Here is a 22,903-nt window from a genome sequence, read left to right as displayed (position 1 = left end):
CCCCATAGACAACACAAAAAAAAAAAAACTAAGGGTAATGCTGCTCAATGCCAGAAGTCTAAACTTCAAGATGCACGCACTTGAGACTCTCCTCATTATGGAGAATATCGATATCTGTGCAGTAACAGAAACCTGGTTCAAGGCTCCCGAGAGCACCCCAGCACTACCAGGCTATACTTCATACCATGCTTTCCGGCCCCAAAACTTGGACCTAACCACAAAAGGAGGGGGCGTATCCATATTTATCAAAGATACCCACACCTCCAGGCTAGTGGCACTGCACGAAGCTTCGGAGACCATCCATGTGCAACTAACAGTGGGCAAAACTGCCTTTCAGTTTGTAGCCTGCTACAGACCACCCTCCCAAACACAGGAATCTCACTCGGCTTTCCTGAGAACACTGGAGAATATGAAGGTCTCTCCAAACACTATTATACTGGGTGAATTCAACTACCCAAACATCGATTGGGAAAACTACTCAAGCCCAAACACCCTCGCCCAACGGTTCCTAGAATTTATAAACTCAAATGCTATGGAACAATTGGTCACCACTCCCACAAGAGGGGAAAACATACTGGATCTGGTCATCACCAACATGGGGTCTCTATTTCCCACACCAGAGGTATACCCCTCATTGGTAAGATCAGACCATAAACAAATCTCACTGGACATCCATATTCCATCCCCACCCCTAGCCAAGGAAACCACGGTGAAGAACTTCTCAAAAGCAAACGTCACACTTCTCAAAACTGAGGTGGAATCCTTCAAAGCCCCCCGGGCCAGTGGACAATACGGCCCAAAATGCAGAATCCTTTACAAAAGCATTCTATGGACACCTACAGGAATGCATGGAGCATACTATCCCAAATAAAACCAAGACTCACTCCTCCAAAGGCAGGAGACCTGTCTGGTGGACCCTGGCTATAAATAAGCTGTACAACAAAAGGAGAAAGCTACTACATGACAGAGAAAAATCCCAAAAAGGGAAGGTGTCACTAATCAGTACTAGCAAGAAACTACGATCCCTCATAAAATCTTCTAAGGCCAGCTTTGAAAGAAAAATTGCACAAGACACTAAAGATAATCAGAAGGCCTTCTTTAGTTATGTCAGAAACCTGGGAGGCAACTCCCAGATATGCTCTGAGTTAGTAAAATTCACTGAACCCACAGACATTGCCAATATCCTGGCAGAAAGCTTCAGTGCAAACTTCTTCCCTCCTTGTGTAGTCTTACTGAGATCACAGATGCACAGGTGAGAGCTGCCCTGTCCAAAGCAAAAAACACAGCAGCAATGGGACCAGACGGTGTCCCCGGCTGCATCTTACACGAGCTCCAAGAAGAACTAAACCCTCATATAAAGTCACTGTTCAATCTCAGCCTTACTACAGGATATGTTCCCAAGGAATGGCGTACAGCAACAGTGGTCCCACTCCACAAAGGTGGTGCCACAACAGACCCCGGAAAATATCGCCCTATAAGCCTGACTAGCCTGGTCTGCAAAGCTATGGAATGTATCATCATGGAAATCATAAACAAAGACATTGGGAACCTCCAGTCACTGGATGCTACCCAATTCGGCTTTGTTAAGGGCAGATCTTGCCTCTTGAACCTATTCAACTTTTTTGAAACAGTTACCAAAGCCATAGATGAAGGGAAGGTAGTCCACACAGCCTACCTGGACCTCGCAAAGGCCTTTGACACAATACCCCACTCGGGCATCATAAATAACTTCACCAGCTTCAATATCAACCCCTGTGTCACAAGATGGGTTGCAAACTGGCTCAGGGATAGAACCCACATGGTCAGAATAGCAGGTGCCATGTCAGACTCTAAACCAGTTACAAGTGGTGTCCCACAAGGCTCAGTCCTGGGACCTCTCTTGTTCGGTATATATTTCTCCAAGGTACAGGATAACATGGGTGGACTATGGCTGACCAAGTTTGCAGATGACTGCAAACTGGGTGCTATAATCAACTCTCCGACTGACACAAGCATCCTCCAAAAGGGTCTCACAGAGACGGATAACTGATGCCAGAGCCATGGCCTAAAGCTAAATGCCAAAAAGTGCATAGTCATCCCCTTTGGAAAAAACAAAGTGCCCACAAATTACCACATAGGTGGTAATCCATTAAGTACAGAAGAAGTAATTAGGGGCTTGGGGACCCAAGTAGATAGCAATCTCTCCATTGACAATCACGTTGCCAAAGTGGTTAGAAAGACCTTCTATATAGCCCACCTTATCATGAAAGGGTTCACATCTAGATCAAGAGAGGTCATTGTGCCCCTCTACTCATCACTTATCAGGCCCATAATTGAGTACAATGCCCCCTTTAGGATGTACCTTACGCGACACCTTCAGCAACTGGAAAGACCCAAAAAGTATCTCACCAAGAGGATCAAGGGGCTCAAACAGATGCCCTATGCAGTTCGGCTAAAGAAACTCCAGCTCTACTCAGTTGCGTACCGCCTACTCAGAGGCGATCTTTGTCTGACATATAAAGCCATGTCCAACCCAGAATTAATGGACATGCTTCACCTCAGGAAATCTAAATCCCTTAGAGCTACACGCTCCAGGGACCTGAACCTCAGCACAGAAATAAATAGGACATGCTGGAGGGACAGATTCATATCCCAGAGGCTCCCCTCACTCTGGAACAAAATCCCAATCCATGTCAGGCAGAGCCCCTCATTGACCCTCTTCAAGAGAAATCTTGATGAATGGATGGGAGATCGTAAGTTTACCCCTGGGATCTCTTCTGTGTCACTGCTTGACAGAGGTACAGTAAACAAACCTTAAAAGGGCTACCTTCTGTGACCTACTATACAGAGGCACAGTCAACTAATCTAAAAGGGTGGTGAAAGCCAAACATACTCTGGCTAGGCTTATAAATGCCCTAAGGCAGATAGCCTAGTATCAACCTATGAACCTATGAACCTATATAAATGTAAATGTTTATATACACATTGTTATGAGTTACAAGAGCGCTCCAAGTGGAATAAAAGAACGCTGCACTCCAAATAAAATAAAATAAGAGACTGCAGTTTCAACTTTAACCAGTGTTGATTGACTCAACTGTAATGCTTTCACAAATCACCAACAAGGGTGAAGCAAGCTTAGATGTGAGATGAGACATATTTTTAAAAGATTTAAAACATGAAGTGAAAAACCTGCATTCTTTTACTCAACTACAAATAGAGCTGTTTAAAAGACTTAGACAAAAGACTTGTCTAGCGCATTAGGCTCTTTAATTTCAGAATACAGGCAATGGAAGTGACTTCATTCAAACCTGGGGGGTTATAAGAGTTGAGACGCAGTTCCCAAATCAACTCCTGTCTTTCCAAAATTAGATGATAAGGACCCCTTTTTAGATAAACAGTAACCTGACAAGTCACTCTAAAGTGAAAGTGGTGTGTTGGGTGTTCAGCACAATGTCTTGCCAATGCGTTAGAAGGTGACTTTTTTCTAATATGGTATGTGTGCTCATAAATCCTCTCTCTTAGTTTTCTGTCCATCTTACCAACATAATATGCCAGACAGGCTACACAACTAGCCAGGTAGACAACGGATTTAGAGTTACAGTTAAATCTACCCTTAGTTTTTACCTTAAAGGAACCTACTGTGAATTCTGTCCCTGTTGCTATATATCTGCAATAGTTACAGTTTTTACATTTAAATGTACCACCAGATCTACTACATGTCTGAGGTTCCATTTCTAAGATCTGTTTCAAGTTCCTTTAAGGGTTTTAGGGTTCCTTTAAGGTAAAAACTAAAGGTAGATTTATCTGTAACTCTAAATCCGTTGTCTACCTGGCTAGTTGTGTAGCCTGTCCAGCATATTATGTTGGTAAGACGGACAGAAAACTAAGAGAGAGGATTTATGAGCACACATACCATACCTTCTAACGCATTGGCAAGGCGTTGTGCTGAACACCCAACACACCACTTTCACTTTAGAGTGATTTGTCAGGTTACTCTTAATCTAAAAGGGGGTCCTTATCATCTAATTTTGGAAAGACAGGAGTTGATTTGGCAACTGCGTCTCAACTCTTATAACCCCCCAGGTTTGAATGAAGTCACTTCCATTGCCTGTATTCTGAAATTAAAGAGCCTAATGCGCTAGACAAGTCTTTTGTCCAAGTTTTTTAAACAGCTCTATTTGTAGTTGAGTAAAAGAATGCAGGTTTTTCGCTTCATGTTTTAAATCTTTTAAAAATATGTCTCATCTCACATCTAAGCTTGCTTCACCCTTGTTGATGATTTGTGAAAGCATTACAGTTGAGTCGATCAACACTGGTTAAAGTTGAAACTGCAGTCTCTTATTTTATTTTATTTGGAGTGCAGTGTTCTTTTAGTCCACTTGGAGCGCTCTTGTAACTCATAACAATGTGTATATAAACATTTACATTTATATATATTTTTTCCACAGTTTTTTCATAATTTTTTATCACATATTTTAAGAGTTACATTCTGTCCACCTAAATGCAGTGATTTAATGTTTCTTTATTTGTGCACAAAAGCAGCTATACATTTTTGTTCTTTACAGTTTTTCACAGTTGCTGTTTTTGTATTTGACTTGTTCCTGATGTCATGTGTCCAAGCTTAATTAATTAATTGCTTATGCAATACCATTGGTTAATGTTTTTTTGAAACCACCATGTGGTCTGTATTAAAGTGAGCACTTGTGCTACTGTTGTAGGTCTGAAGAAGTCTTCTAAATTAAGACGAAAAGTGGTTAACCATTTATTCTTGTATCATACTGTTTAGTTGCAAAGTAATAAACCTGTTTTTACTTTTTTTCGCTTTGGAGACTTTGTGTCCTTGAGCTTTCGTTTGTTTCCTGAGAAAAAAGTACATTGATATAATAAGAAAAATACAAATATACACTGGCATCAATGGCATCACATTAAAATCAGAAAATAGTATCATAAGCATTGTTTATAGAGTATAAAGGTTTTTTTTATTACATAGAAAGCATTTGAGGGTATGTTTGGTTTTGTTAGGCAGGTTAGTGTAGATTGAGAAAGAGGACAGGGTAAATTCAAGAGGGGGAGATTTCTGGCAAATTAGTAGCAGGTCAGAGATGGCTACTGTTCTGGGGGGGGTATAGGTAGGGAATAAGACATACAGGGAAGATATTAGCCTGGAATGATGCAGGAGCAGATCCAGATGCTATATATGTGGTCTTTTAGCTGCTTCTTGAATTAGGTTGGGTTTGTAATGTTTAAAATATGTTGTTGAATTGTGTTCCAGGTTTTAGAAATATGGTGAGAGTAAAGGGAATCCCCAGCCTTGTTGTTACTTTTGGAGACTTGTAGGAGGGTTTTGTATGTAGAATGGAGTTGTCGAGTATTAGTATATGGTTGGAGTAATTGCTGCAAGGCTGGGATTCTCTCTGGCTTTTATACTAAGTGGTGAGTGATCATGAGTTGAGTGAAGGTAAGATGTTGTGGGAGTTCTAACCATTTTAATTGTTGTAGGGAGGAGAAATGGTGGGATCTATGTAGGGAGTTTGTAGCAAACTTGGCAATTTTGTTATAGTAGGATTCAAGCTTGGAAAGTTCAGTTTTGCTAAGTATGGTGAGGATGGGGAAGGTGTAAAGTAAAGTGGATAGGAGGTAAGTTCTGGCGATGTCTAATCTGGCTTGGCTTGTAAGAAATGGCTTAATGCGGTAGAGTGAGCCAAGTTTGATGTGAGCTTTTTAATGAATTCAGATAGGTGAATGTCAAATTTCAGTTTGTTATCAATAGTAACACCTAGTAGCTTGGTTTAGGAGGTGGCAGCTATGATTGTGTTATTTGAAGAATGTATATGAAAAAAGGTTGGAGGCATGCTTGATTCGGTTGGGTGAAATAGCATTAGCTTGGTCTTGTTTGGGTTTAGTATAAGGTTAGCTTTGTTTAGCCAAGATTCTGCTTTCAAGAAGGATTGTTGTGTGATGTCCTGTAGTTGTGTGAGGGAGGATGCATGGCATATGAGGGTAGAGTCATCTGCGTATTGGATAATTAAGGCAATCGGGGTGGATTTATGCAATTGGTTAGTGAATATGTTGACTAATATGGACCCCTGTTGGACTCCAATGTTAACAGGGAGTAGAGATGATAGCTCCTGATTCCACCGAACAGCTTGTTGCTGCTTGGTTAGGTAGCTGTGGAACCATGCTAGGGTAGAATGACTAAGGTTTATGGTGGCTGGCTCTGACAGTAGTTTCTGGTGTGAAACTGTGCCAGTGGCCTTGGAGAGGTCTAGAATCGATTTTCCTAAATTCCTGAAGCTCCTTCTGCAGTAGCTGCTTTGTCTGCACCATGTTATCGGTTTTAGAAGATGTATGACACTATTCACTCTGTTCATTCTTCATACAATGGTTGCAGACTGCAGACATTCATCCATTCTTATTCTTTAATCAATTTATTTTTCAGACTTTTGTTTATTTATTTTATTTTACATTTGTTTACCGGGCTAGTCCAACTGGATATATTTCCATTTTCAGCAGAGGCCTGGGGAGAAAAGCTCCACACAGTAACATACAAAAAAAATTATCATGCACAAATTCAGAAATAAATTATGTTAAAAGTAATCAGAGAGCATTGGTGTAAAAAAAAAAAAAACATTGTACTATTTGTGAAACACAATACCCAGTAGGACAGGACACTCTTACAGTAAGATATCTGAGGTAGTTTACAATACATTTAAAGTTTAATTCATATCCTAGTTGTTTCAATAATTTATGACAGTTACTACTTCCCGAGGGGTAAGCAGCATGGATAGGTGAAAGGAGGCAGTATAAAGATAGGAAATAGAGAAGGCAGAAGATTAGTCAGGGTAGTAGCAAGGGCATAACCTGTGTGTTTTAAGATGTTTCCTGATCCTTTGTTTAAAGAGCGGAAGAGAGGGAAGTAAAGTTAGATCTGATGGCAACAAGTTCCAATATTTTCCAGCGGTATTAGAGAACAAGGAGTCCCTGCCAAGTTATTAGACTTACTAATGCTAGCCAATAGTTTACTAGCAGAGCATAAGGAATTGAGGTTTGTATAGGGGGTAATAAGGTTAGAAAGTATAGGTGTGTTGTTAGGTTGGTAAAATATCCTATGGACAATGGTAAGTTGGGAAAGTATCAAAATGTTTTTTAGTTCAAGCCAGTCTAGCTGCTGTAGTTTCTGACAGTGGTGAGTTCTAAATGGGTTCCCAGTGGCAAATCTGGCAATATCGTTATAGGAGTTGGCTAGTTTAGCGAGATTATTTTTTTTAGATTAGTATATATGGAAGAAGCATAAAGAAGAGTTGAGATTAGATGGGAGTAGGCAATTGTAGTTCTGGCTGTTGGTGTTAAGAAGGGTTTTATTCTATATAGGGAGCCCAATTTTCTATATACGGTTTTAATAGTATTATTTATGTGGTTGTCAAAGGTAAGGTTATTGTCAATTATGATTCCTAACAGTTTGGCGGTAGAGTCGGGGGTTATAAGGGTGCCATTATTCGATTTGTTAGAGAAATTTATAGGGGGGGACTTGTTAGGAGCAAAGAGTAAGAGCTTGTTTTTTTTGGCGTTCAAAAGGAGGTAATGTTTCAGGAACCATGCCCCTACTGTGTTAAATACTTTCTGGGTTAGAGATTGTAGTTCTGATGTTTAGTTGGCAGAACATATGAGCATGGCATCATCTGCATATTGTATGCAGATGCCTCGTGGGATTGCCAAATGAAGGTCATTGATGAATAAAGAGAAAAGAAGAGGACCTAGAATGGAGCCCTGTGGGACTCCTAGGGAGACTGGCAGGTAGGAAGATAATTTATTCTCCCAGAGGACTGCTTGTTGCCTATTGGTAAGGTAGGACTTGAACCAGAGAACAGCCTTGGTATCTAGAGAAAGGGATTCAAGAGTATTTATGAGCAGGGGGTGGTTTATCATGTCAAAGGCTTTTGACAGATCAATAAAGAGTGCTGATGAGAGGATGTTGTTATTACGGTTTCTATTGATGGAGTCGGTGAAAGATAGGAGAACTGTGGTGGTACTATGAAATGGCCTAAAGCCACGCTGACAGTTAGCTAGTATATTATGTTGACAGTTAGCTAGTATATTATGTTGACAGTTAGCTAGTATATTATGTTGACAGTTAGCTAGTATATTATGTTGCCTTAACAGATGACAGTAATTTAGGTGAATTTTAAACCATTCTGCTGTTTTTGCTAGGGAAGAGAGAGTTTCCAACTTTTTAGATCATTCATGGAGATGCTACAATGGAAGTGGGGGGGGGTCCAGTTCCCCTATAGTTGAACACAATGAATTGTGGGATACATTTAAGTGCTCTGTTCAGCTTTACTCACTCTTGGCTCCAAAACTGGCTAATAGCCCTGAAGTACCCTGTAACCTGACTCCAACCATCAAAAGAAACATAACTCTTTTCAAAAATAATTGAGGCTTACCAAAAAAAGAGTCTTATGTTTTCAGGAACTCAGTACCCATATCATTAAGTTCAATACCTAAAAGTAAGTTAACATCTAAGATCATTATAAGAAATAGTATGTGGCATCATAATTTGTGTAATATATAAGGCACTGTAACTCTTAGATCTATTCTGTGAGACAGCCCTAATATATTAAAATGTCGCTGATGTAACATTCTCTACTGTCATTCATATCAATATGCATAGCTGCATACCTGAAACCATGGTTTGCTATTAAAATTCTGTGGAGAGCTGAAGGTTAAAGCTACTCTGTGGAGGGCAGTTACAGTGCTGTATCATGAATACAAAATCACATGACCTTTTTATAATTATCAGCCATATACATAAGTTTCCCCATTTCCAAAAATGAATTACCAATTTACATTATCACTTTTGAAGCTAAATAGTGTTCACCTGGAGATTTGGAGGCATGAGTTTTTCACCAGTTATTTAGATATGTCTTTTTTTTCCTTTTTCACTTAATATAGAATGCTTTATTCTGTTGTGTTTGATGCCCCGGTTACCTTATCCTTTGTCTGTTTATTTAAACTGATCATGGTTTCTAAAATAATACAGTGCATTTTTACATTTTGCGGGCAGTCAAGTAAAGACACATCCTGAGATTCAGTAAAGCATAGCCTGATGTGGAAGCCTTATCTCAGAAGGTTTCTACATCCATGTAAAATTTTTTTGATACTTAGACTTCTCTCCGACTATAGTTTCACCCGCATGAGGGCCTTAGCACAAACATCAAGTCTTGCAGGCAGAGCTGCTTGTTAATATGGCAGTCTGGGGAAGTAGCTAATGTTACTTACCCATGTGCTGTATCCTAGAAGTATCTGCAGAGCCCATTTGCCTGAATTATTTAAAGAATCACTCAGCTGAGTAAAATTTAACTTTAGGACAAAAACTGAAAGTCATATTTTTGACAGTTGTCATCTATTGACTCCCATGGGAGTACTTACAGTACAGGTAAGTCCTTGAAGCCTTATGGGTGGAGGTGTGCCAGTATATTAGATGGTGCATCTGTATGAGAGTTAGGTAAGGGATTGCAAGTCTTGCTGTGTGTTTGTGTGTGTGTCTAGGTGGCTATAATGTGGTAAGTTGTTTGGTAGGTAGCAGATGCAAAGGGTCTATATTAGATCACCGAATGCTTAAAAAAGCGAACAGTGATTAATCGACCCTATGTAAGCGAAAGCTTACAATGTTGAAGTGTCAGAACAGCGATTTTTTTCCAAGGGAAAAAAAATCACTGTTCCAACAAAAAAATAAATAAATAAAAACAATTTCAAACATTACATTAAGTGGAGGGCTTCACCCCCCACACCACCCTACTTAAATATACCAACTCAGAGACCACACTAAAGTGCCAAAAACAGCAAAGTACCAAAGCGGCCAAGCAAATTCTTTCCCAGGGAAAGAATTCGCTTAACAGCCGCTTCGATATTTTGTGTTTTCAGCCTTTTATGTTTGACCAAGACACATTCGAAAGAATGCATCTTCGGTCTTGTAATATAGACCCGTTGCAAAGGCTGGATGTGTGTTCATGTGTCTGCCTCAGTAGTTCAGTTGCAGTATGTGGGAGTCTGTGAGTCTGAATATTTATACATATGCATGTGTGTGTGCGCATTTGTGTGTGTGTCTTTCTGTCTGTCCATGAGAAAATGCATGTGGGTGTGTGGGTATTTCCATCAGTGTGAACAAGTGTGGGGAGGCTTGTTTGTAGATGAATGGCTACATGTCTTTAAGTGTAGTTTGTATCTGTATATGTGTTTGGGTAGTGTTGTGCTTTCCAAATGTGTTGTGAGGTGAGAAGATAGCCTCCAAGTTAAGTGAATACTTAATACCTCTCGCATACTAAATTATTGTGAAGTAGCTATAAAGAGTTTTTGGCTTTACAGCATTGCTTCAAAATATATAGTGCTATCAGGCTGGCAACAGTAGGGGCAACAGCAAAATGAGATTACATATTAGGCAGTGCAGATGAAGGGGCATAAAAAGAAGGACAGGTTAATAAATTACTCTTGGTATAAGAAAGAGGAGGATAACTGAGTGGAATAGAAAAAAGCTGATACTATGGGAAGTGGCTAAAGGATAAAATAATGAGCTTCTTGCATGGAATTTTGTAGGAAACTAAAACTACATAGTTCTGAAAAAAGTAGGACCTAGTTCACCCACTGACATATTTGAAAAAGCTCTGTGACCATCATAAGAATACAGTGAAAAACACTTATAATCCAAAAATACAAGTATACGACACCCTACAACAACAAATCCATTTATAGTAATTATTGAAATATATTAAAGCACTCAAAAACTATAACCTATGGAATAAAGCATCACAAAATATAAACCCAATCAGAAAATATCATTTCAAATTATATAACACAGAAAAGTAGTAAAATGGCAAAAAAGTCAACTCATTTCTTCCATTACTCCAACGGGAAAATAAAGTTAAACAAAAAAATCATAATTCAAAAATACTCATACCACTACAAAATCATCTTCCAGGTAAATCAGACATAACCATTATAAATCTAACTCCAAAAAAGTAAAATACCAATACAAATAATGCTTAAAAATCAGGCAGTTTCTCCTATTCACTTCAATGTGAAAAACATTTAAAAAATTATGATATTTCAAAAATTATGATAATCCAAGTACTCTTTAACAATACCCTCAAATCATCAACTTTTAAACCAAACAGAAACCCTCCAATAAAACATTAAAAAATGAATGCAGTCCAAATGATTAAGAAATAATGCTTGAAACAGAGCTAAACTAGCCAATCAGAATCAGTCATTAGTGAGATACTACATGAAAAAATAATGCAAAACTCATTAAAATCTAAACGTTTTAAAAACTAGCAACATTAAATAAAATATAATATAAGAAGCCATAGTCTAGCACTAGTTCTTTTAAATGGTCAATAACTCAACAAAACTGACTCCGTTCCTGAAGCCACTGTCTTCAACAAATCAAAAAATGTATAAAAAATTACAAAAAATGCTTAAAAAAGGTAACTCAACATATGTCCCCTGTGTTCCCACTGATGAAAACAAAGAGCACCTCTGCAAAATGAGTACTATCCTAAAAAGTATACAAAATGCAAATTGAAATGATTGGGAAACAGTAATTTACATAAAATACACAAAGAGGATAAACAGAGTTTCTTCCTTGAAAAAAAAAATAGAATTAATTATAATTATTCAAGCTGACAGGATCTGGTCCAATTGCAGAGAAGAGAAGTGATATTATCTTTTGATATGTTTTATTTATTTTATTGTATTTATTTGTTCTCAGAGCCCTGTAACAACAGATCAGTCATTTGTTAAAGCTGTGGAGAACTTTTATCAAGCAAACACAGAAATCAAGGTTATTTATTCAGAAATTAATTTCTGTTGTTCAGAAATATCTAAATATTTTTAGCAAATGGTCTGCATACAAAAGTGACTGTTGTTTTTTTTGTTATCACTGGTGTAACATATCCACATCATTAATATTAATTATTTTATTTATTTTATTTTATTTTACATTTGTTAACCGGGCTAGTCCAACTGGATACATGCCCATTTTCAGTAGAGGCCCAGGGAGATAAGCTCCACATTAAGTAAATAATACAGATCAGCATAAAAGAAAAAAAGAAACATTTTCAAATAAGAACTTAATATTGAGAGAAGTGAGTACAGAGTTTATGACAGGAGTACACTACTATAGATAAAGAGAGTACAGAGTTTAGCACAGCAGTACAGTACTATCAATACAAATCTAACACAGAAATACAGTCCTATTTACATAGTAAAGGGTATGCCATTAGTGAGCACAGAGTTTAATACAGCAATATAGTACTATTTACATGGTAAAGGGTATGATATTCAACATACTGTATGTTAGGAATGAAGGCACAGATATAAAAAGTGAATTCAGGTAGTCTTAAAGTATAACTTAATGCACAAGAGAGTTTGTGTATATGCATTTAAAACAGAATGTTATACTCATAGTAAAAAGATAGTTAGTCTGTATACAGATGGCAGAGTTTTGCTAACAGCTGAATGAGTATACAAAGATCAAATACAGTGATATTACCCTGGGAGTAGGAAAGTAAAAAAGGGGGGTTAAGTGGAAGATTACTCTTTCCACACTATGGGTTTTGGGTGCAAGATATACAGTGATGTTGTACTAGGGAGTATCAGTCAGGGTTAGTACAAGGGCATAGCCATTGTGTTTTAGGAAGATTTTTAGTTGCTTTTTGAAGAATGGTAATGATGACTGAGATGCAAGTATGCTGGGAAGCCTATTTCAAGTCTTCCCCACAGAGTTTGAAAAAAGTGAATCGCCTGCTTTGTTGTGGGATTTCTGGATGGTGACCAGTAGTTTATTTGCTGAGTGAAGAGTAGTAAGATTAGAGTAGGGAGAGATGAGGCTACTGAGAATAGGAGTATTACTAGGATGGTACAGAATCTTATGCGTAATGGTGAGTTGTTGAAACTCTATCTTATTTTGCATTTCTAGCCATCCTAGCTGCTTAAGATTTTGACAATGGTGAGTTCTAAATGGGGAGCCAGTAGCAAATCTGGCAATATTGTTATAGGAAGTGGTTAGCTTATTAAGGTTACTTTTGGAAAGATTAGTATAAATGGGGAGGCATAGAGGAGAGTAGAGATCAGATGGGTCTGGGCAATGGTAGTTTTGGCTTCAGGGGTAAGGAAAGGTTTTATCCTATATAAGGAACCAAGTTTTCTGTTTACTGTTTTAATAGTAGAGTTGATGTGTGAGTCAAAGTTAAGGTTGTGGTCGATTGTTATACCTAAGAGTTTGGTAGTAGGGTCAGGAGCTATAATTGTACCATTATTGGATGTAATAGTGAAATGTAGTGGGGTGGATTTTAGAGTTGGAGTAAATAGCAATAGTTTGATTTTTTTGGCATTTAGGAAGAGGCATCGTTGTTGGAACCAGTTTTCCACTAGGTTAAATACTTTTTGGGTGATGGATTGGAGTTCAGAAGCAGTTGGGGCTTTACAAATTAAAGTGGAGTCATCTGCATATTGTATGCAGGTAGCCAGAGGTAGATTTCTACTAAGGTCATTTATGAATATAGAGAAAAGTAGAGGTCCGAGGATAGAGCCTTGAGGGACACCTCAATATAATTAATATAGCATTACTATATCATTAATGCATTATTAGCATTAATATAAGTAAGTATACAGTGCAAAAAAGAGGGGTGATTCATACTGACGAACAGTGAAAGCAAAAGACAGACAGGTATAGAGATGTGACAGTGACAGAAAGAATAACTGATAGGTGGTAAGGTATGACAGTGGAGCATGAGGCTGGTAATTTATCCCTGTACAGACTGTACACCAGCAAGCACTTCATTCATACCTCATGTGAACCCTATAAGTGGCATGCAGGGTCCTTGGCTTTATCATCTCCAAGCATCATGACATGTGGTGATTATCAAGCTACAGTTATAGCCTTTAGTACCACAGGACATGGGTTCAGAAGCACTAGAGAATGCATGCAATGGGTCTACAGGAGGTCTAAGGAAAGATAGAAAGCACAGGCTTTTGGTTAAATGAGACTGACAGCTTAGTTAGCATTGAAATGGTTGCATAGTGAGTAGTGTTTCTGTTTTGAGTGATCCACTGTATGGTTAGAAAAAGGAACTCCATATTCTCTCTTGGTTATCATGTAATAACACTTAGTACAATGTACTGGTATGGCTTTAAGGGTCTAAAGTCAGTTCAGACTATTTTGTTACCAATCAGCAATGTTATGCATCTGTAGAAACAGATAACAAAACAGTTTGCAGTTATGATTCCAATAATCACTCCACAAGAACCCTCAATGTGAAGTTGTTCTATCTCACCGTTCATTCTTACAGATGGGTTCAGAGCCAATCCTCGGCTACAAATCAACCTACTATAAAGCTAGAGGTTTTCATATAGCTCGAGGCCAAGTCCGTATTCCACCTGGAGTTACCTCAGATCTAGTTTGCCGCTGCAGTAGATTGGAGGTTCTCGCTATCTTGGGCCAGTAAAAAAACTTTTTTTCTTCTAATAATTGATATTTTTGATAATAATTTGTTAATATTTACCTTTAGATACTTAGAATAGCTAATTGTGTAATTTCCCTTCCCTTATTGTGCCTTTTCTCTATTAATATTTAGCTCTCTTGGCCTTTTTTTATTAGGCCTTGCTATCTTTAATAGATAATAGTGACCTTTCTGTCACAGTTGATAAGTGTTACAGTTTTGAATAGAGTATAGATAAATAGCTTAGTGTGTGTGTGTGTGTGTGTGTGTGTGTGTGTGTGTGTGTGTGTGTGTGTGTGTGTGTGTGTGCGTGTGTGCGTGCGTGTGTGTGTGTGTGTGTGTGTGTGTGTGTGTGTGTGTGTGTGTGTGTGTGTGTGTGTGTGTGTGTGTGTGTGTGTGTGTGTGTGTGTGTGTGTGTGTGTGTGTGTGTGTGTGTGTGTGTGTGTGTGTGTGTGTGTGTGTGTGTGTACTGTTTGCTGTTTTAGCCCATAGTTTTAAAGAGCTTATTGATATTTTTCCTGATATTTACTGTTTGGGAGTTTTGGTATTATGTGCTTTAGTATGGCTGACCAAGATAAAGACAAACACCCTAAATCAGGGTTTAAGAAGTGTCCCAAATGTGGGCAGAAAATGTCTATCACTGACAGTCATGTAAACTGTGTTTATTGTTTGGGAGCATTGCATCTCCAAGAAAGCTGCTCCATCTGTCAGTCCTTGTCTTCCAGGGTCATCCAGGAGAGAAAGAGAACGTTAATCAACAGAGGTTTACTTAAACCTTCATTCCAAGAAGCTTTGAGTGACCAGGATGGGTCCAGTAAGTCCTCAAAGTCTTCCAAGACTTCTACTTCTGAGGTAAAAAAAATCAAAAAAAGTCTTTGACGTTGGTTCCACAGACCTCGGAGCTGACCGTCTTATCCTTTTGGAGCTGGTCCCCAGTTTTGGAACCAGTATCCGAAGTGCCTAAGTCTCTACTCCTGTAGTCTGTACCTCCTTCTATCCACTCGTCTCGGTCTTCAATTAGTCTTTCAGATTTGGATGTGGATCGTGTGGCACAGAAACCTTTACAAGCACTGGCTTTTGCTAAATTCTTATCGGCTCCGACCCAAACGGCTTTGGAGCCGAAGCCTCTTTTACCAGCTACTACTCTTTCTTCTCCAAGCCATAATGGTCCTTCGGAGCTGGAGGAATCAGACCTGATTATCGTTGAGCCTTCAGAGCCATTGCCTGCTCCAGTGTCTTTGGTTCCGTTTACTCTGATGTCCTCGATACAGATTGAGGAATCTAGGAGCCGACACTTTCTGGTCAAGTCCAGGGAGGATAGTCGGACCGACTTGTCAATTCCAACTCTGCCTCTCAGGGCTTCGGGTCGGATGAGCTCGGCTCCTACCTCTGGCTCAGAGCCCACTGTCCCGGTGTGGGAGGTGTAGATGGTTTCCTCAGATCTGTCGATCCCTTCTCATTGGAGCAGAGAAGCCTTCGAAGCCATGAGGAGAGTTATGTCCCCCAAGACATCTTCGACTTCGGATCCGGCTTCCACCTCCCCTAAAGCGCCTTCGTCGGCTTCTGCTTCACAGATCCTTGCCAAGCATAGAGACCCAGAGCCTCAGGAAGCCCCATTGGGTGGCCCCTGCTCTTCCGAGACATCACCAGAAGCCCCCACTGATGAGTTTTCCAGGAAGAAAATCTGTAAGAGGAAGCATTTAGACTCCCCGCAGGAGTCCCTGACATCTGATACTGACTTGGATGAATCAAAAGGGTCCCCACGGACCCCTCTGAGGATATCTTATTTGCTGAGATATTAGAAATCCTTAGGCAGAGGGGTGACTGGAAGTCCACCACCCCTACTGAAGACGAGTCGGTTCTCCTGAAAGCTTTCGGGTCTCATCCCTCCACCTCTTGGGTGTCTCCGCCCTTCAATGAACTTATGCAGCTGGTCTCATGAAGGGCGTGGGAGTCTCCAGATACCATGGAGTCTGTCCCCAGGAGGCTTAATAAATTTATTTCTGCTCCTCAGGATAAATCCTTTCTTACTAAAGGTGTGCCAGTTTATGCCATGGTGGTGGTGGCAGCCACCAAAAAGGAAATTTCAGAAACTTCCTCTTCTATCCATCCTCCTAACAGAGATTCTAGGATCATGAATAGATATGGGGAGTGCACTTACAGTTCAACGACTTTTGCACTGCGCTTGCTCAACTATCTAACCCATTTTATTAGACTGCAAAGAGATCTCCTTAAAGAGCTGGGAGATGCTCTTCAGGTTACAGTAGCTACAGGAGCTTCTGATAAAGTTACCTCCCAGCTTGCTACCCTCAACTCCATAGTGAACTTGTCCATGTGCCTCATTTCATATGCAGCTGATGGATCGAGCAGGGCAGCGGGTACAAGAATTGCTCTTAGGAGGCACTCCTGGATGCGCTTGTGTTCCTTTGCGGAGCCCTTTAAGTCATCCTTTGTAAATACCCCTTTTGATGGCTCGTCCCTTTTTGGGCCCCAAGTTAAAGAAACCTTGACCAGGTGTGAGCAGGAAGGAAAGACTCTGTCTGCCATCGGAGTCTGTTTTTCCACCCCTACCAGACCCTACCCCAAGGGTCAAAGGGGAGGAAAAATGTGGTTCCGTAAAGCCCAAAGAGCCTTTCAGGACACACGTGGTGACCCCCCCCTCCAGGGGCAGAAGAAGGGGCAATAATGGAAGACATTGCCCTCGTGGCAGAGGGGGTCCGCAAAACCACAGTGACAGAGATCAGTTCTTTGGGAAGCCCTACCAGTGCTCCTGAAAGGAAGCCCAACTGTCCTACTCTGGAGGCAGTTGGGGGTCGCTTATCTTTGTATCCAGAAGCCTGGCTCAAAATAACAAATGACAACTGGGTACAAAGTATCATTTCCAGAGGATATTTCATTTCCTTCACTACACCCCCTCCACTGTCAAGAAAAATCCCGGACATTCCACCCAGTTACAGGGAACAGGCAACAACAGAGGTCCAATCGTTGCTAATAAAAAGAGTCATCCAACCAGTCCCAGCAGACCAGTTCAGATCTGGAACTTACGATTCTTTTTAGTTCCAAAAATGACAGGGGACTGGAGACCTATATTGGACCTCAGCAGACTAAACAGATCTGTCAAGAAAGAGAAGTTTAGGATGGTCACGCTTCAGTCAATACTTCCCTTTTTAGGGAAAGACAATTAGTTGTGCTTGATAGATCTCCAGGATGCATACTACCACATAAAAATGGCCAGACCATCCAGGGATCATCTGCGCTTCTGGCTGGGAGCCAATCATTACCAGTTTCGAGCCCTGCCCTTTGGTCTCACTACAGCCCCCAGTGTGTTCATCAAATGCATGGCAGTGGTCACAGCTCACCTGAGATGTTTAGGATTCCAAGTGTTTCCATACCTAGACGATTTGCTCCTCAGTGCCACCACCAGGCATCAACTCATTCAAGCCAGGGACACCACTCTTTCTCTCTGCAGTCAGCTGGGCATTACAATAAATTCATGAAAATCTGCCTTATTGCCATCGCAACATACCATTTTTATCAGAGCAGAATTGGACACCACCACCACCATGTTGAGACTTCCAGCAGAAAGAATCTTACTCCTCCGTCAGCAGGTCCACAATATCATATCTAAAATCAAGGCTCCAGCATCAGAAGTACTAAAGTTGTTAGGCATGATGGCAGCTGCAATATTAGCCATACTGCTGGGTCGCATGCACATGCGGATTCTGCAGTGGCTGTTGTTCACTCAGCGGTCTTACCAAGAGCTTCCAATGTCTCATCTTATAATGATCACCAACACATGCAAAAAGGATTTTCAGTGGTGATTGACCTCTCTTCATGTCATGATAGGTCATCCTTTTGTTCTACCCCCACCAGCGGCCACAGTGACCACAGACGCTTCCTTGATAGTGTGGGAGGGCATTTTTAAGGAAGAACAGCCCAAAAGCACATGGACCAATCAAGAGACTCATCTGCATATCAATGTCCTAGAGATGAGAGCAGTACTTTTGGCATTGCAGTACTTCCAGGACTCTCTTCCTCTGGGTACTATTGCAATTCAGACAGACAACATATCAGTGGTCTGGTACTTGAACAAACAAGGAAGAACCAGGTCCTACCCCCTTTGTCATGAGGCTCTAAGAGTATGGCAGTGGGCTATATCCACCCAGCACTTTCTGTTAGCAACCCACATCCCGGGGAAATCCAACGTGATAGCAGACAAGCTGAGCAGAGCAATTGTGTTGCCTCACGAGTGGTCCCTCAAGAAAGAAATAGGGGACAGGATATTCCACAGATGGGGTCAGCCTTGTTGCGACCTTTTTGCCAGCCACATGAACACAAAATGCAGAAGCTACTTTGCCCTGATTCCCCCTCCAGGAGAAACCCCAAGGCACGCACTCATACACAATTGGCCTCCTGGTCTCCTCTATGCATTCCCACCAATCCTATTAATACCCAAGGTACTACAGAAAGCAAAAGCTCTGGGAAGGACCATCATCCTCATAGCCCCTCATTGGCCTCGTCAGATTTGGTTCCCATTCCTTCAACTTCATCTTTTGGAGGACCCCTGAATTCTGGACCCAGTTCCTGATCTTCTGACACACTCATCGGGGGAAGTTCATCCCTCTCTTCAGTCCCTGAAGCTGACAGCTTGGCTGCTCCAATTCCCATCATAGCTAGGATCCATAACCTTTCTAATAAGACAAAGCAAATTCTCATATCCTCTCATAAATCCTCTACGAGGAAGCTATACCTTAGCAAATGGAAAAAAAATTGTATATGGGCCTCCCATAGCAACATTGATCCCTACCTAGCCCCTATGGCCTCTATACTAGAGTTCTTGACCATAATCTTCAACAAAGGAGCTGCAGCAGCAACAGTTCATGTTCAACTTGCTGCTATCTCTAATTTTCACCTTGGATTTGAAGGTTTGAACATCATGTCACACAAACTATCCAAAGGCTTTCTCAAAGGGACCTTTCATCTCAGACCACCTGTGAAATCTCCCTATACCCCATGGAATCTAAATTTTATGCTTTCTCACATTATTCTCCCTCCATTCAAACCAGCTTCCTCATGTGACCTCAAATATTTGTCATGGAAGACTATCTTTTTAGTAGCTATCACTTCTGCCTGTAGAGTGTTAGAGCTTCAAGCATTGTCCATCAAGCCTCCTTATTTGATTTTCCATCCTGACAGAGTCTCACTTCGAACTGACCCCTCCTTTTTGCCTAAAGTTTGTACTGAAGCTAATCTTAATAAAATTATTGATCTGCCAGTATTCTTCCCCAATCACTCCAACAATTTAGAATATATACTGCACAAACTTGATGTTCATAGACAGCTCAGATTTTACTTGGATAGAACAAAATATTTTAGGAAAACTGAACAGCTTTTTGTCTCCTTTTCAGACTCCAGGAAAGGTATGCCAGTGGCCAAAACAACTAGGTCTAACAGGTTATCTGATTGTATCACATTTGCTTATTCAGATGCTAATATGCCTTTACAACATAAAATTAAGGCTCATTCTACTAGAGCAATGTCTACATCCTCTGCGTTTTCTGCCAGACGTCCTATAGATAACATTTGTGCAGCAGCCACTGGGTTAAGACCTCATGCCTTTATCTCTCATTATAAAGTTGACAGGGTCTCCAGGGACAGGGCCTCCTTTGGGTCTACTGTCCTGAAAAACATACTCCCATGAGCCACCCGAGATTGATGGTGCTTGGGATGCTACCGATCTGTAAGAATGAACGGCGAGATAGAACAACTTCACATAAAGAAGTTATGTACTTACCATAACATTCCATGTGAATTGTTCATCTCGCCTTCATTCTTACTTCCCACCCTCCTTCCCCTTCCAGGGTTTTTCAAAGACCGAGATGCTGGATTCTTCCTGGTTGCTCAACCCTTCTATAGCTTTCTCTTATGGAGTGATAGAATGACATATGGTTTTATTATACGCAGCAAACCGACCCCATTTGTAAGAATGTAGGTGAGATGAACAACTCACATGGAACATTATGGTAAGTACATAACTTCTTTTTAGAAAGAGTGATGTTAAATAAGTTTAGCATGTGACTAGATATGTACATTAATCAGAGTCCTTATCAGTAGTAGTTTGACAAATGTTCATCAAGAAACTATATTTGGTGGTATTACAACTTCCTAAGCTAATCATAAAATACAGTGTGACTTTTTGCTCTTTTGTTTTATCAGCACACTGCACATAAAAGTTCTACAGGTATGCAGATAAGTCAATTTTGCAATAGATGTTTATTGATTGAATAACAGAGCTCATATGAGTATGTTTTGCATTTCTATGCAAAAGTGAGCTAGTTAATATTTGATCAGTTATTATGACTTTGCTTCCTTTTATCCTCCAGATTTTACAGTAGGATGTTCTTGTTCTTTGAAATACTATTCACTTACTGCCTATTGTACTTAACATAGATTATAAGTTGGCAATCTTCTGCTTTTTAAGTGTTGAAAAATAAGGCAGATTCATCTGATATGTTAAATGAGTAGTGTAATTTTAAAGTGGGATGCAAAATGCAAAACCTCTAAATCAAATTATCATAGTAGACTAATAGGATTACAAGTGACCATTTGAAGCCTACCCAAGTTCCCCAAAATACAATAAAATTTGGTAGGTAATGGTTTCCAAAAGTTTTATGGAGGGTGTATATTTTTAGGTACACAAACAATTACAAGCGTCCTTTCTCTATTAGAGACATGGGTGGAAGATCAGGGGATATCTGCCATTCTCCATCCACTGATCCAGGTTCTGCTTGAAAAAAATGCAGGGAAGAACTCTGCTTCACATGGATGAGTAGTCTGTTCGAGAGAACAAGAAGCCTCTTAAGACACATGCCTGCACATCCAGCATGTCCATGTCCTATTTATGTTGCTGGTAAGGTTTAGGTCCTTGGAGTGGGTGTTTCTGATGCTATTCATTTTCTGAATATGTAACAGGTCCATTAGTGCTGGATCTGAGGAAGCTTTGTAGGCTAGGCATAGTTTGCCTCTCAGCAGCCTGTAGGAGACTTAATATAGGGACAATGATTTGAGGCGGTCTGTATAGGATTTGTTTTCTATCCCTTGTATTCTTTTTGTGAGAAAGCTCTCTGGACACTTTAATTGCTGCATATGCCTGGTGGGGTACATACCAAAGGGAGGCATTATACTCAATTATAGTTCTTATAAGGGTAGAGTACAATGGGGCAATGACCTTTTGGTCCTAGATGCCATATTTTGATTTCTAAGTTTGGAACATGGAATGATTTCCTCAGAACAATAGAAACATGTTAGTGAAATGACAACTTTCTGTCTTACATGTGCTCCCAGGTCCCTGATTACAAGGTCTACTCTCAGGGGTGTATTTTCAATGTAGTAATTCTCAGGGGGTGGCTGTCTTGCTGAAAGATACTGTGATGCATTTCTTAACAGGGAGTTTTCGGCCATTACTCTGGCACTAGTTATTAGCCAGGGCCTCTTGGAAGATATTAGGATATTAGTATATTAGAGAGAATCAATGACTGCTCACAATTTTCTATCACCTTCAAATTTGGTCAGCTAGGGGCTTTTGATGTTAGTCTTTACTTCTGAGAAGTAGGTGCCAAACAGCAGTGGCCCCACCACTGAGCTCTGGAGAACCCCATTAGTAATTGGCCTTTTTTGTGGAGGTAGATTCACATATTCTAACTTCTTGGGTCTTGTCAGTAAGCCAGCTGGCTATCTAGTGGGTGAAATTTGGGTTAACACCTAGTTTAGTGAGCATGTTGACAATGCCTGTGTGGGGCATTGCATCAAATGCCTTGGCCATGTTGAAGTAGGCAGTATGTACTGATTTGCCCTCATGTATTACTTTGGTGACCTTCTAAAAGAAGTCCACTAGGTCTAGCAGGCAAGACCTGCCCTTGACAAAACCTGAAGTGATTAGGGTCCAGTCTTTGTAGGTTACCTGTGTCAGCATTTATGATATCCATAATAATCCACTCCATAGCCTTTCAAACCAGTCTCATTAGGCTAATGGGTCAGTAGTTTCCCAAGTCCATAGATGGACAAGGCCTTGTGCAGCAGTATGACCACTGCAGTTCTCCATTCATTAATCCATTTGGAGGCATTGATTGAACAGGGATTCTTTTTGGACCAATAGTCCCTGTTTCATGCTATTAAGGAGGCATCCTGGTATATTATCAGGACTCAGCAATGTAGTGTTCCTGGCCTTGTGCTGCTCTCAAGTGATGGTTTAGAGTAAGATGGATGTCATAATTTCCTGAGGAATACCTGAGGGAGAGAGGGTAAAGTATGATCAAAATTTGTCAAGGTGGCACCATTTACAATTAATTCAGTACAGTGCTGTTTTACCTCTGAGGTTTCAGACATAGCTAAAGAAAGCCTTGTGGTTGTGCTTGACTTGGGTGGTTATT

This window comes from Protopterus annectens, chromosome 3.part0 (assembly GCF_019279795.1).
Source record: "Protopterus annectens isolate FY-2018-M chromosome 3.part0, PAN1.0, whole genome shotgun sequence".
Lineage (NCBI taxonomy): Eukaryota > Metazoa > Chordata > Ceratodontiformes > Protopteridae > Protopterus > Protopterus annectens.
This window is presented reverse-complemented; position numbering follows the sequence as displayed.